The following is a 16,453-nucleotide window of genomic DNA, read 5'->3' as shown; positions in this document are numbered from 1 at the left end:
CAGAAACAAACATGTACTGTGGATGGAATGATCTTCCTCATACATTACGTATATTCATGACAACACAACAGCAGTACACTGATCTTGGCCAGAGCTGAGTGAGCTGTACTACAGTTGCTTGTGGCCAAACTTATACAGCAAGAATCTACCAACACAAAACAACACATACTTGTATCTAGAATCTATTACTCAAGCAAATAGAAATTATAGAAAATAGAAAGGGGATAAGTTTTAGGACTCCCGATGAATAAGAAATATTCATCCAGTGAATCACTCGATCAAAGAATTGTCTCTCAGTCTCACGCAGTCTCCCGGGAGATGACATGAATTTCACAGACTTCAGAATTTTGTCTCGCTATAAGCCTGGGCTGCAAGGTTCAAGACTGGATTGATGGGAGTGTCAAGGTGACAACTGCCTCTCATTTTCCCTGAATGCCATACCAGATAGGACACTTGAGGACCTAACTGAGCCATCATGCCGCCAAACCTGCAGGTGGTACTCGACTTTGATGTCTGGCTAGACGAGTTTCAAGGACGAAATTTATTGAATGATTTCTGGTGCAGGTCAGATGGCTGGCGACCCTCGTGGTCAGTTGAGAGGAGAATTCTTCTGTCTACTGTATTTCCTCGTCTCTCCGTGACTCTTATACTCCCTCGTCTCTACATGTCTCTCTTGTACTGTAATCTTACTTGTCTGTTCGTTTCTACGTCTTACACTGTATTTCCTCGTTTTTCTTCGTTCATCTTCGTCACTGCCTCTCTAAATCTCTCTCTTTCTCTTTCTGTAACTGTGAATGTACGTATAAATGATAACTAGATAGATAAATGATTCATTAGATGGATACAAATAGATAAATGAATCATATAGATAGTTGTGAGGACCAGTGTGTTGAATGCGTCTTGGTCAGTGGTTTTAGGGAAGGACTAAAGGTGATCTTGCACATCCTCTTCTAAACCTACTTCAGGAGACGCTGTTGAGAGGTGAGGAGACGCAGGCGGAGGAGGCGTAGGTCAGTCAGTGTGGCCAGAGTGAAAGATGTCAAGATGTGATATATAATTCAGGCGCAGGGACTCCCACTGTCTCTGCTCGACGGAGAAAGACGAGACGATGCCTTGAGGGACATGATGATGATGATAATGATGATAATGATGATGATGATGACGATAATGATGATGATGATGATGACTATAATGATAATGATGATGACTATAATGATAATGATGATGACTATAATGATGATGATGATGATGATGATAATGATGATGATAATGTGGTGCACCATCTTGCAGCGCAGTTTATTGCCTTAGTTTGCTTACTTGACATTGTGTCACCTCTCGCAATGACCCCACACCATCTTTCCACATGCTGAGTGCATATTGCAGTAATGCAATCAAGACTTTAATTACAAGTTAATTCGTCCAAGGAATATAGGCAACTTGACGGGGGGAGGTAAAGTTGTTAAGTTTACTTAAGCGTGAACTGGGTCACATTTGGTCACGTTGAAATATGTTTTCTTTTTTTAATTCTGATTACATTTAAGATATTGAGTTCGCAAGTCAAAGTGTAGGGAGTGATGTAGATGGTGATGTAAGAGGTCAGACGATGTTACTGAAGTCACAGTCGTATTTTGGAACATTTCAGTCAGAAGCGAAAGAGGAATTCTAAAGACTGTCAATTGCGTTCATGGTCTATGAATAAACTTTCCTTTTACACTGCGTGTGTCTGCATAAAACTTTATTTACTTATATGAAACCCGCACTGAGAGCTGTATCAAGGTAAGCCATTCGTCTCTAACAGCCAATGTTATATATATATATATATATATATATATATATATATATATATGTATATATATGTATGTATATATATATATATATATATATATATATATATATATATATATATATATATATATATATATATATATATATATGTGTGTGTGTGTGTGTGTGTGTGTGTGTGTGTATTTTACTGTCCTTCGTCGGATAACCTCGTCATAGACTATGAGGACGTCTGTTACCTGTCTCTCCCACGAACTCCCATGCATTCCAGTACCCTTGTAGTTGTGATTCAATATGTAGGTAAAGTTATGTATGCGTCTATATGTGAGCCTCTAATAACAGTGGAGGGATGAAGCTAAGGGCCTTCCAAGGGTAAGGGGAGAGGCCAAGGGCAAAGGCAGTCCAACGGTAAGGGCATAAGAGGATAAGGGTAAGGGGTAGAGGCCAAGGGTAAGGGGAGAGGCCAAGGGCAAGGGCAGTCCAAGGGTAAGGGCATAAGAGGCCAAGGGTAAGGGTAGAGGCCAAGGGTAAGGGTAGAGGCCAAGGGTAAGGTATCTTCTTCAATGGTGCATTCTCTCCTGCCACAGCAAATTGTGAGGAGAATATCCTTGTGGACCGTTGTCAAGGCAACCCTCCCTGGCCAGCCACACCAGCACCCTCCTCACCTCTCTCTCTCTCTCTCTCTCTCTCTCTCTCTCTCTCTCACACACACACACACACACACACACACACCCTGGCTCCACAGGGCACTGGGCCAGCCATTATCCACACAAGTAATCACACCACACTCCACTAACCACAAAAGCAATTCCATCGCCCTTGTTAAACCTTCTGTACTTGCAAAACACCGAGCATGTATGCATGTTGCATTGTGTGAACACATGGGATTTATATGTCCCCATATTTCCCCTTTTTCAAAAGCATTTATGGATTTGTCTACCCCGAATGGCTGTGAGGTTTTTTTTTGTTTATGTCTACTGAAATACGTCAAAAAATGTCCTTGTTACGTGCGGTGGTTGTGTTGAAGTCTACATCACATTTGAAAACTACACCAAAATATAACGGGATGACATGCCCTTCAGGTACACGAATTTCAAAATGTTTCTCTTCTTGTGAATGAGACGTCCCTCACCAGATGCTGACCAGTGAGAACTATTTCATTCACTCACTTCCTGTAGGAAACCCGAATGTTTACAGTTGTGGATGAGACATCGATGAAGAAAACTAATAAGATCGATGTTTTCTCATTCATTTAGAGAAATTTTCAGGATGTCCTGAATTTTATGTCAGTCTTTGTACCTGATCTCAGATGTTTATGGTCAGATCTTGATGTCAAATTTCTATCTTGTTCTCATATTTTCCTTTAGATATCTTTTCCGTTTGACTCGAGCTCTTCTGATTCCTCCTATAAACATCTCTCATATTTTTTTATTTCTACTCATTTATCGGCCGTTCCTTCCGAGACAAAAGATCAAAAAACAAGGAAACAAACATTTCATTCATGAAGCAGTTTCTATTAAGTCACATTACCCACCATATCTTGTCAAGGTTCTTGAAAAATAAATCTGTCTCAGAAAAGTTTCTATGAACATAAACTTGTTCACCAAGGCTCATTCAATCATTTCAAAGCGAAGTATGTACATTTGTACCTCATATTGACTTTTAACATCCAGTAGTACTTGGTAACCCTCCTCGTAAATGAACCTTGGAAAAAATTATGTTGTTCTTCAGCCGATGTTGTGCTGCAGCGCAGAAAGTGTGTTTGTTGTCTCAGTTTTGATGCTTTCTTGACCTTCTCGACATCATGCGTTCACAGGTGGCGTCATGGAACCAAGTTAGTGCTAAGCATGCTCTGAAGCACCTATCTATCAACCTATCTATTTATCTATCTTTCTATCCTAGCCTTTTGTAGGAGGATAACGTAGAGCGATTTTCTTCGATGATACTGACACAGAGTCCGTCTTTGAGCCGTATCTGTATAAACATCGTATTACACCAGTACTGTTATGTTCACTTCAGTGCAAGTTATTCATATGCCTAGAAGTAGACGATGGTGATAGACAGCCAGGTACACAGCTATCTAGTGGGTCAAGGATCCAAGGTTTCCTCGCTGGGTTCCAAGATACACAACTGACGTACACAAAGCTGAGTTTATCCCATGTTAAAACAATATTGAGCGAGGAAATATTGGTACAAAGACCCTCAGGTCTCACGGACGTGGAGGCAAACAGAAGATTAAAGCAAAAAAAAACTTCGGTTGAGAAGTAAACAAAATCATCAACCTCTTAGCGGCCTTTGGCCTGGTACTGATGAAGGCAAGATGCTGGTGATGTTTCACCGGTACTGTTGATAAATGTGATCAACATCACTGATGAACAGAATGAAGTTAGTGAAGTCATTGCTTTTCCTACAGAACTACATCGACCAGTTGGATGCACATGCACCATGGTGATCAGGGAGACACGAGGACGACAAGAGGTCGAGAATAACTGGTCTTCCTTCGTTTTTAAAGACCTAGTTCTGGATACAGGTATCATTAGGTCAATTAAACAAGTTATGGATCATTACTTTGGCTCATCCAACACTGACAAACTCCGTCAGATGTTTCCAAACTTCCAAAATTGCTTAGAAGTTCGCCTGTAGAGAAAGTGTGTATATGAAGTGAAATGTGGACTGGCAACTTACCTCTACCAGAAAGTGTTCGATGCTGCCACTACACCAGAATGTTTGTTCGCTATATATTATGACAAATCCTTCAACAACGCCAGTCAGCATGAGCGGATGGACCCCGTCTCTGGGGTGCTAGGATAAAATGAAAGCTAGCTACATAATGTTTTGGGTACAGCGTTCTTAGGTCAACCTCTGTTTAAAGATCTACAAGACTAGTTTTTGAAATGATTGTCACCTCTCGAACGGCTGAAATTCAATGGACTGACCCTCGACCTATTGAAGCTTTTATCAAGGGTTCGTCAAGTTCTGGGATGAACATAATCCAAGTATACCTTCAGGTCGCTGAATCTGGGCTACGGCGACTTATTGTGTATGTCATACATACAACACTGAGAACATTAGCGCGAATCAGAGCCTGGGGCATCGAGAGCCTCCTCAGATCCCTGTAATATCTCCAACACGATTCTCCTGCTCATGTGGAAGACACAATGTCAAGATAACTACCGGCAGCAAATAATGTCCACAGAAGTTCTGTTCATCAAGACGGCTGGAGGATGCACTCCCTTGTACACAGAGCCGTAACACTATGGCCAAGGATGGTGAAGTATGTCAACGAGAGAGTAAGAGAATCAAAAAAGGCAAAACATTCAAGATGTCGAACTTCGACACCATAAAAGTCGGTACTAACGATCGACTCCTCCTCCTCCTCTCGTAGCTGCTGTGCATAGATTCTTCATAACCCAGATGAAGGCGTGACACCCTCATCTACAGACGTACAGAATGGACGAGTCAAACGACACTGTTCATGTCAGAGAACTGGCACGACCGACACCCTTACGGAGAGCAGCGTCACGGATCATACAGGGAAACGACGTAGAAGATGCTGTTCCCCGGTGACTGAAGCAGATGAAAGTGTTGAGGAAAAATTAGAATTTGCTGAACGTAACGAAAACGGATGTGGGCTTCGCAGCGAAGAACATTGACAAGCTGCAGAAGGACAAGAAAGAGTTCCTACTGTTGACATTTGCATTTTTCACCGGGTGTCAATCATTCCTGAAAGCTGCAACATCAAAAAACACTGGGAGGGTGCCTTACTGCACTACCCAGTTGTGAGGAGTTCGTCCGATCTTGATCCGTGATCTTTGGTCATTCGTTGTGAGGGAGAACCTGAGAAACTTCAGACACTGTTAGGGAAACAACTGTCATGCATGCGCAGTACATGAGTGTCATGAAGCCAGAAAACAGTTTGATCTTTGCATACTTAGAAGTACCACAGAAAGGATTACCAATCGTGTTCTCGTACATAAACAGTTTGGACGAATTTTTGTGCGACTTGTATGTTGAGCTGCAACTGGTCACTTAAGCTAGATCTGATCTTATCCCACGTTCAAGATGGCGGCAATGTACGCGGGTTTCGACGCTCAGAGATGACCTGGCCTCTTACACGGGATGAGGTATAGTGTCAAATGCTTTCTGATAGTCCAGACGTGTAACCCTCTCTGGTTGTACCCCAGTCATCCATTCCCCTTAACGAACAGTGGTAAACCACATCCAGTTCCTTAACCCACTCTTCACGCACTCAAGCCGAGGTACACACACTCCTAACACTTCCCTCACCCACAGTTCTACACGTCTTCACTCCAGCAACAGTGAAGAGGTAACGGAAGTTGCCCTTAACACTAACGGATGTTACACTCGGCAGTGAAAGACGGTGCTCCTAACAGTGACTTACATCATCCCTAGCAGTGACGGGTGCTGCCCCCAGCAGCGATGGATGCTACCCCCAGCAGTGACGGATGCTATCCATAACAGTGACGGATGCAACCCCCAAAAGTGAAGGATCTGGGGTACAATAACGGGACAGCCATTCATCACTGCCATCCCCCATCTTCTGGGGCCTGGTAAACCCCCCTTAATGAGCTTCGGTGTCATGGTGAAGCGACGTTAATTTGATATTGAATATACAGCTGGTGGGAGAGAGAGAGAGAGAGAGAGAGAGAGAGAGAGAGAGAGAGAGAGAGAGAGAGAGAGAGAGAGAGAGTCATCGCAGAGAAATCTCACAATCTTACCTATGCAACCACAGGTCATACGCTTGTAGCATCTTCAACACCACGATACATTGGAAAACTTGAATGATGCGAGACAACCAAGAAACATCTCGCTCAACCAGAACTCGATACCATGAGCTAAATTTCATCCAGACTGAAGAAATATCTTATCCCTGTTCCATTCTGGGAGGGCAATACTCTAATGCTCTTCCATGATCGACCAATGTCGAAGTTCAGAAATAGACTAATTGTAGGCTCCAAATGGCTGGTGTTGACATCATCACAGTGTCCTTCTAGATATGATTCTGTATCGTTCATATCACATTGTATACTCAGGTTGATCTTACAATCCTGGAACAATGGTAAATTCTATAAATAAATGATCACATGAATGAATGGCCATATAGAACACTGACAAATAGGCGAAAAAAACGGCCGCTGATGTTTGTTTCATTAGAGCGAGACAGATTCAACCAGTTTCGAAACAGCGTGAAGCGGGTTCGAACGCATTTCTTTTTCTTTAATCCCAGCCAGAGAGAGAGCGTCAAGAGTTACGTGTTGGAGGTCGTCCTCTGTTTTACACAGATCGTCCTGCAGTCACTAGATAAAGCAATTGATGACGCGAGTTCAGTATAGCGAACGGAAACACATTTTTACAGGTAGCAGTGAAATTTCTCTTTATTCTTTTATTTCCTGGAAGTAATGAATCATGGTAGAGTGATTCGTACCAAGCAACATTCATGATACGCATGATAAGTAATAACAGATACGCTACATCTCTGCTCTCAGTGTTTGTAGTATCATCTTCGATTCTTTAACAACTACTTGATTCTTTGTACCTTATCTTTCCATTATTCCCTTATTGTTGATCCTACACACACACACACACACACACACACACACATATATAATCGCACAATTGGCAACAAAATTACAGCCACAGACAGAGGGAGTACAGTCGGAGTTGCTCTCAGAGACGACAATGATACGGATTTAACACTGCATGACGACCAAACTGACCCTTGCTGACTGCAACTGTCTGCACACATCCGATTCTTTATTCAGCTTCCTCCAAACAGAGACTTGGTTATTTTCCTCTTGTTATTCTTGAGCAAGAATCGTCGATGGCTTCCCCTTCCTTGTGTCACCCACGTCGTCAGCAACACTGGACGACCTGCTTTCCACATTATATTCCTTTGATGAGAGGCAAACAGCGGGACGAACTGATACAAACAAGGGCAAACAAGAGGACGAATTGAATCAAACAGAGCTAAACTCCACGATGAATTGATATAAACAGAGGCCAAACAATGTGACCAATTGATGTGGAAAGAGAAGCAAACACCAGGACGAATCGACACGTAATCAGCAGGACAAATCGACACAGACAAAAGCAAACAAGAGGGTGAACAGCTCAGAAAGACAAACAACTATACGAATCAACTTAGATACAAACAGCAGCAACAGACAGATAGTCATGTCACGAACAGAATGAATCAACAGACATACAGACAAACAGATGCAAACACAGAAAATAAACTTTAACATATAGGTGGCTCTGTAATTAGCCAAACAGACCATTATGTACAGACATGACTCAGATATGTGCAGACAGATACAGACTCAGACAAAATGCTGGATGATACAGACAGAAAAACCCATTTGGACACGGAACTAAAAGAAATTCAAAGTTTACTAAACACAAAACATGACCTGGAGAGCAGTGGGTGATGCTTCCAGTGTTCTCTGATCTACCATGATAGACCAGGGGTTCTCTACCTCGTCTCCCTCAACAGTCGGGGATATTTTCCACTCTCCACATTTCGTTGGAGTTCCCTTGCTGGGGAGAGAGTTGTGGACGAGTAGCTTTACTGTGTTTTCTTTCCACTGTCTCCTCTTTACTAACAACTGTGGGGAGCAATGCCAGAGGATTCATCTTTATTTTTGCTTTTAGGTCCTAGGGACAACATCCTGGCAAATATCTATTGGTAACTGATATATGAAAGAGAGAGAATGTGTGTGTGTGTGTGTGTGTGTGTGTGTGTCGTGTCAGTGAGTCGACTCACCGACTCCAGGGTTCGAGTCACTGAGTTCGAGGTTCGACGCCTCCTGTGTGACTCTGTCATGATTACCATAAGCAGGAGGGGGACGTCCTCACTCCGGCCCACTGGGTCATTAAGCTGCCTTTATTAATTTCCACCACATAATTAGCTTTTTCCCTCTCCCTTAGACTGCTTCGTTAACACGACCTGTCCTCAGCTTTGTCTCAGAATGCTCCAATTTGTCTCGTGAAAAATATATATATGAAGAGTTTAGCATAAAAAGTTCCCTTAACACCTTAACACTTTAAAGTCAGGAGGATAGTGCCTCCCTAGATGGCTGCTCTCTGCAGCCCATAATCCTGTAGTAGCGTCTTTAATGGCAGTCTATCCGTCTAGTCTTCCTACAAAGCAAGAAGGTTGCAGCCTCGCCAGTACTCACACGATGGCTACTAGTAGCGCATCAGCTGGTGGCTGGTTGGTAGTTAACTCCACTACGTAACTATGATTCCTCTGAATGTTCAGAGTCTGGAGTCATCATCAACGTTGATTTGCAGTCATCGTGTGGACTGCTGCACTGTCGTACCTGCTTGTAAATGATTTACTTAAGTGGCGTTCATTTTCGTCTTCCGTGTCACCATTTATCGTGTGATGACTGGTGAACCTGCGAGCAGAAGCTACTCTGCTGAGAAATGGTGAAGTACTGGTGAAGGAAGCCTTCACTGGGCTAGTGAAGGAAGCTTCGAATAGGTTAGTGAAGGAAGCCTTCACTGGGCTAGTGAAGGAAGCTTCGAATAGGTTAGTGAAGGAAGCCTTCAATGGTCTGGTGAAGGAAACCCTCACTTGGCCGGTGAAGGAAGGCTTCAATGGGCTGGTAAAGGAAACCTCCAGTAGAATAGTGAAGGAAGCTTGTGAGGGTTAGTGAAGGAAACCTCCAGCGGGCTGACGAACCTAGTGTGAAGCCTTGAAGGGACACAGACCCGCTGGGACACAGTTAATCGCCTGGGAAGGCCTAGGAGGCCTGAGCTCAGCCTCACGTTGCTTTAGGAAATGTAATTTCGTCACCCTTTTGTGCGGTAAGGTTTCCCGGGTGGAACCCTCGAATGTGCTTACAGGTCAGAGTCGACGACCAGAGGTAAGTGACGAGTGTTGCAGGCTGCATGTGACACTTTGAGCACGAAGCCGGGGAGGGACGCCCGTATGAAGATGATGGCCTGGTAATTGACCTCACCCTCAGTGAAGGGTCAGGTCAAAGACAAGGCTATTTTACCTAATGGATGACACCGTCATGCTTTAGGATAGTGTCCTCGCGCTCAAGGATCGTACCGTCGTGTTCGACTGCTCTGGTTTAGGAGTGGTACGTAGTTTGTATCACGAATTCGATGCCGATCATCACTTACATCTGTCTGGCAACAGAGAGCCGCCCCTCGCACTCCCTGTCATCACAGTTGAATGTTCATACCCCCAGCAGACGACGGATGGGAAAGAGAGGTTTCTGTTGATTCATTTGAAGTTATTGAACCGAAGCTTCGAATCATAGTGTCACCTTTAAGGCGGCTTGATTCGCTGTAGGTAGGAAGGAGCTGCTGGTAGGAGCGTCAGGTGTTTAGAGGCAAGTGATGGCCTAGCATATATGTGTCGTTCTCAATTACATGACTGGGTTTCACAGAGCTGAACCAAAATATTGTACTTGTTGAGTGTAGATCCTTGAGTGTAGTGTGTACAGTGTAGAGGCCGCTGCGCATTCTACTTAAGGTTCTGGTAACACGTCAACAAAAATGATCGAAGCTTATTCAAGGGAACCTCTTTTGGGATAAGAGGAGATATCTCAAGATTTTGGCGGGAGATTTGCTCGAGCGAGTATCACTTGCCTAAAGCTGCCTCCTGGAGGAGCAGGTGTTACTGTCCTTAGGTCATTCAATCATCAATTATACAGCAAGTTAGATATGCTCTGTTCCTACATCACAATGATGCATATGTTGACAATCTTATCAGACGTGTTTAGGACACAGAAAGATATCTGTACATCAGTAAAGTCATTTCAACATCATTAGAGTTGCATATTAAAACAGGCTCACAAAATTATGTGTAAAAAATGACAATGAATATGATTCATGCACCACGGAAGCGAGTCATGAATGCTAAGAACGAAATGCAAGATTTGACCGGAAAGTTCAAGAGATGGGTTGGGTTGCAAGGAAGCGGGAGCAGAGTGTGGCGTTCAGAAATATGAATACGAATATTGGAATGAATAAAGGCAGACAACCGTGTTGTAAGACGATGATGGAGTTCATAAAGATTGTGAAAAGGGGATGTAAGTCCTTGAAGACATCATGAATAAAACATTTCTATCTGCTACTTGTATTTACTTCTAATTCTCAAACAGAATGAAAAAGGTTAACAATATATTTTAATGTATATAATCTAAGTGCTTCTAGCTATCATATATATATATATATATATATATATATATATATATATATATATATATATATATATATATATATAATGTGTGTGTGTGTGTGTGTGTGTGGTTAGGTATGTAGGTGCTCGTAAGTGCCACTGAATCAATTTACACTCGCCATGTCATCCAGCTTCTGTACACTACCAAAAGAAAACGGACTATTCATTCAGATGGTAATGTTTACAAATATCTTTTTCCACTTTTTTTTATTTCCCATGAAACACTTTTACAGTTCAAAGGTCAGATGACCAAGGTCGACCTTTGGTGAGCACGTTGGTCGAGGGTCTGGGTTGAGGGCCTCGAGTTAAGCCGGTATCAACTCACCTCAGCTAAAATTAATTTATTGTTCTTGTTTAAACGAGTTGGCTGACGTTTGGCTGTGAAAGATTAAAGGGAAAAATAAATCGTCTGTTCTGAATATTTTAGAAATAATAATATTCAGTATAAAGGAGCTGTATGATCAAGTGGCCCATCATTTCATACTGATCACTTAATGATCTTCAAAATTGTTCTCAAATTCAGTCAGTCATTCATAATTCGCGAGTGACTTTGGTCTGTGTTTGTAAATGTTCTTACAGGTGATATCTCTAAGGGCGATCGTAGCTGACTGCTGATCCCATAACCCTGTGAAGTGGTAGCGTTCATTACAGATGGTTTCCTTTGTTCTTTGTTACATACGACGGAATTTCCTTACATCAGTGTTAATCTGCTTCCCTCTACAGCAGTCATCACTTACACAGGTTGTCAGGTATGGACTATAATGGACGTCGCTGGACTTACGATTCTCTTTTACATCAAAGCATTATAGAATAACTGCAATAAAGGAATCGAATCCTAACAACTGTATAGAGCTTTAAGGCTGTGAAAGTATACAGTCAAAGGTCAGGATGCTTGTATAAAGCTACTCTAAGTACACTCTTTGATTACTGAGAGTTTACAGTTGAGTCAAAATGAGTACATATTCTCAAATTAACTTGAGTGGTCACACACTTTACAGTCCTAAATATGTGTGATGATGCAAAATATGCCATAGATTATACTCACTTATTTGTGAATAGGAAAGAAAATACATTTTCTTTATATCATGTCTGTAAATTGGTGTGTGTGTGTGTGTGTGTGTGTGTGTGTGTGTGTGTGTGTGTGTGTGTGCGTGTGTGGTCTACACTCGTATGACCCCATCTCTTGAACTTTCTTCTATGACCAGATCTTGCCATTAGGCGAGGCTAGCACGTAGCAGTCATTTACATGTCTGCTGCGCTACGTTCCGTAGCAATAGAAGTGGTAGCAGTCATTAAACGTCTGCTGCGTCAAGACAGTAAGACGCAGTTTTACGATACGACCGAAATTCCTTCACCGTAACGAAGGAGGGACTTCCTCTTGGCAGGCTCTGAGCAGACCCTTGATGCCCTGTGGCCCTCGAATGTGTAAAGGATCTTCACGGCTGAGTGGCACTGCTCGTCCCGGTGCCAGGAGGATGCCAGGAGGGAGCTACAGTGCCAAGCAAAGCAGCACTTGACGGCGCTTTAAGGCACCAACCAATTCCCGCTCTGACGGGGTTGGCGGGTGTAAGGGGAGGGAGGGACTTGGAACGGCAGGCAGAAGGAGACTGTAGGAGAGAGAGAGAGAGAGTGTGTGTGTGTTCATCGAAGGGCTTGATATTCATTACCACAATCTTCACAATCACCGCCCTCACCACCATTGCCACCTTCACCATCATCAATACCTCCAACACTTCTTCCATTTATATCATTATCATCATTGCCTCCGTGTCCCCACCACCACCACCACAACCAGTAAAGCCATACGACTTACAACACCACCTCCAGTTCCTTCCAACACTCCTACCAACCTTTGCTGCTGACGGCTGTCGTCATAACCCCTGACAATGGCCCACATATAATGGTATATAACTGTTCTTATCACATACGGAAACGGAGAGATGGCTGAGAATCCTTACTTGTAGACTTTACGCAAGACCATATGGCGAGGGTCACCGCTCTCCTGAAGGGGAAAGGAGAGAATGGTTGTGGCTTGAGTCTGTTGGCGTGTGTGTGTGTGTGTGTGTGTGTGTGTGTGTGTGTGTGTGTGTGTGTGTGTGTGTGTGTGTAGCCTTATTCAACAAACAAAGTAGTGGTAAAACTAGTTACCTTTTCTCTAGTAACACTATTTGTTTTCAGTCTTACGTATGATAATGATGAGGAACGTTCAAAAGAAACACTAAAGTAAGTTTGTAATAATGAAGATGATGACTGTGTAACCTACAAGGAGCAGTACTTACTGAATGGGTCATCCACCAACGTTAACTATGTGCTCCACCACCACCACCACGCTCACCACCACGCCCACATTAGAACTCGCGGCTCTTTTCCCCTCTGAGATGCTGATTAGGTAATGTCCATTCAGCATTGAATACATTCAATTTCCTGCTGATAATAATCATGCTGAGGCCTTCTTTAATTATGTCCCATCCTCATTAATCTTACTTAGGTTGAACATCATCAACCATTCATCACACCAACTTCAGAGTTTGTCTGGGTCCCCTTGTGAGTGAATGCAGTCCTCATAACTCTTTCCTCCCCTCATGACCTTAGCATCATCGGAAACACAATCAGGTATGAGTCCAAGCCTTCCGGCAAGTTGTTGACACAGATGAAGAATAGCAATGGTCCCAGGACCGAACCCTGTAGCACACCTCTGGTGACCCAAACCTATTCCGAGAAGGTCTTCTGACGTTCGAAGCCTGTTCGCTTCTACTAAGGTAATGTGATAGTCATCCAAGGAGTCTCTTCCTTATTCCTCCTTGCAGATCCAGTTTGTGTACCATCATCCAGTGTGGCACAACGACCGATGTTTCCTGACAGTCCAGATGCACACACTCCAACCATCCTTCCCTCTCCTCCAGGAGGGAACTCACTGTCTCACACAAGTCGAATAGGATTGTTACGCATGGCCTCCGTTCCCCTGAACCCTTGTTGTCTCTCGCTCTGGTTGTTCCTCCTTCACAAGTGGCCATCCATGTAACTTCTGACTGTCTGTCTGTCTGTCTGTCTTTCTGTTTGTCTGTATATATATATATATATATATATATATATATATATATATATATATATATATATATATATATATAATGTGTGTGTGTGTGTCTGTGTGTGTCATGATTGCATTGTTGCAATATTCCCTCTGCTACCAGTACCAGGGAAATTCATCTACATCTCTCTGCTTTTTGAATGTTTCAACAAGTTACTAGTGCCTCATCCTGACCTTGAACTTTGACCCTTTAACCTCTTGCAAGTCAAACCAACGAAACGACATATCTACATGACCAAGAGGGATTTACATACTAGATTTCGCCACGAAGTTTAATGCATATATATTTTCTATTCTATTTAAGATCTGACTGGTCAGACGGGAGACAGATTGACAGTAGGAGAGACAGAGACACATCCATAGACAGTGACGAAAGGAAATGCAGGATAACGAACGGAGAAACGAACACGAGACGAAATGATTAATGGACTAACAAATGGTCAGACTAACAAAGACAAACACACACTCCCACAAACGAGGACAGATGAAGAGACGGCTAATTACTGACAACCCCCCTCCCCCAACCCTCCTACCTGGTGACCTAATTCATCAGTTAATAATCCGTAGGTAATTTGTCTCCTCGAGAGCACTTTCAACACACTCGGGATACAAAAAATCTCTGTGTATTCATTTGATAACATTCATAGCTAACTTGCATACAATTCTCAGATATTTCTAACAAACGCAACTTTGCCAATCATTTATAAGTTAGAAACATTTATATAACTTATTTTCAGAGATAATTCTATGTACTTTTAGCTCACCTACACTTCTACAAGACACTTGAGGTTTACTTATAATCTCATGATTCACCGTAAGTGAGAAACACACGAGTGACATAAATGATTTGTCAACCAGAAAGGTGAAATTACTTAAACACATGATATACATTAAACATTTTACATTCATGAGAGCCATTTACACAAGGCCTGACATACTTAGTTAGAAGTAAGTCATAGATTACTAAAATGAGACAGAAATCATTCACAAATACTCACAACTCACGTGAATAACACATAAATAGACGTAACTCACATGAGGTAGTTAGAGATATATTATCAAGAAGCATAACTCACAAAAAACATTTATAAGCGACTTTTTAAGCTTTTACGAGATGCCAGAAATCAAAGTTTATCATGAAAATGCATATATGCATTACTTATGCCAAGTGTAAACCAAGTCAACTTAAGTAACGTAGAATTTACAGTCAGGAAACTTACAGGTAAATGAAAGTCATTAACATTAAACTCAGAGAGATTTACATGTAGTCAGATGACCTGTATGATATTGTGATTATCAACAGTTAACTGGTGCATGATTATTCAGTGGCTAATACAAACATTCTGATAACATATTTAGAGAGACTAAAGACAGATTTAGAGATATCTCTAAATCAGGAGACCCCCAAGAGACGTCAAAGGACGTTAAAAGGGTTTAGGAGAAGTAAGAAACGACAAGAGGCGTTGAGAGATGTCAGAGGAACCTTGGGAGAGGTCAAAAGACGTCAAGAGAGGTCAACAGTCGTCAAGGGAGTACTCTAACCAACGACCAGGCACTTACAACAGACTCAGCAACACAAGGCACTCGAGAAAATATACTGAGAGACATTGTGTAAATAGGGATGGGTCGCTTAAAGTCAGGAGGGCTGGCTGCTCACCCCATCGGGGGACGCGGGAAAGGCGTCTGCACACCAGCGACTTCGTCAACAATTTCAGGACTGTCGACGTATGTGGTTTCTTGAACCCCTGATCACCAGGGTACGACCCTTGTGTACTACGTAACGACCTAGAGTACTACGTTACGACCCTTGAGTACTACGTTACGACCCTGAGTATAACGGTACGATCCTTTAGCAAGACGGTACGACCCTTGAGTATAACGGTACGATCCTTTAGCAAGACGGTACGACCCTTGAGTATAACGGTACAACTCTTGAGCACGAACGTACAACCCTAGAGCACGACGGTACGACCCTTGAGCACGTTGGTACGACCCTTGATTACGATATACGACCCCTGAGTATGACGACGAGGCATGTAACCTGACCTCTTGTTGCTGCGGCCGTTGGTCAGGATGACCTGATCTGTGACGTGGACGCTTAAAAGGTCAGGTCAGAGGCCAGGCCATCCTACCCGAGGGTCGTGTCGTCGCGCTCACGGTTCAAAGCGTCGTGACCTGGGTCTCCTGCCGTAGTCGCTGTAGAACTGAAGCTAACACGCACATACCTACAGCATCTTTGTCATCGAGATTCTGAAATTCAGATGGTAAATTTTTTTCTTCCTTTTTTTATCACAGGGAAAGAAACTACAGCAAGTGCTATACCATTTTTGTATAAGAGGCGGGGCCATTTTCTTTCGTCAAGA

At 42.8% G+C, this 16,453-nt stretch overlaps 1 protein-coding gene across 1 annotated transcript in view; it reads right to left on the bottom strand.

Moving 5' to 3' along the window:
* LOC139763418 (cell adhesion molecule 1-like) overlaps positions 1-16,453 on the bottom strand; it is a 171,968-nt gene that overhangs the window by 31,641 nt on the left and 123,874 nt on the right. The gene's annotated exons all lie outside the window — the stretch shown is intronic.

The sequence above is a fragment of the Panulirus ornatus genome, chromosome 47, assembly GCF_036320965.1.
Source record: "Panulirus ornatus isolate Po-2019 chromosome 47, ASM3632096v1, whole genome shotgun sequence".
NCBI lineage: Eukaryota > Metazoa > Arthropoda > Malacostraca > Decapoda > Palinuridae > Panulirus > Panulirus ornatus.
Note: the sequence above shows the minus strand (reverse complement) of the source record. Positions and strands in the feature narration are given on the sequence as shown.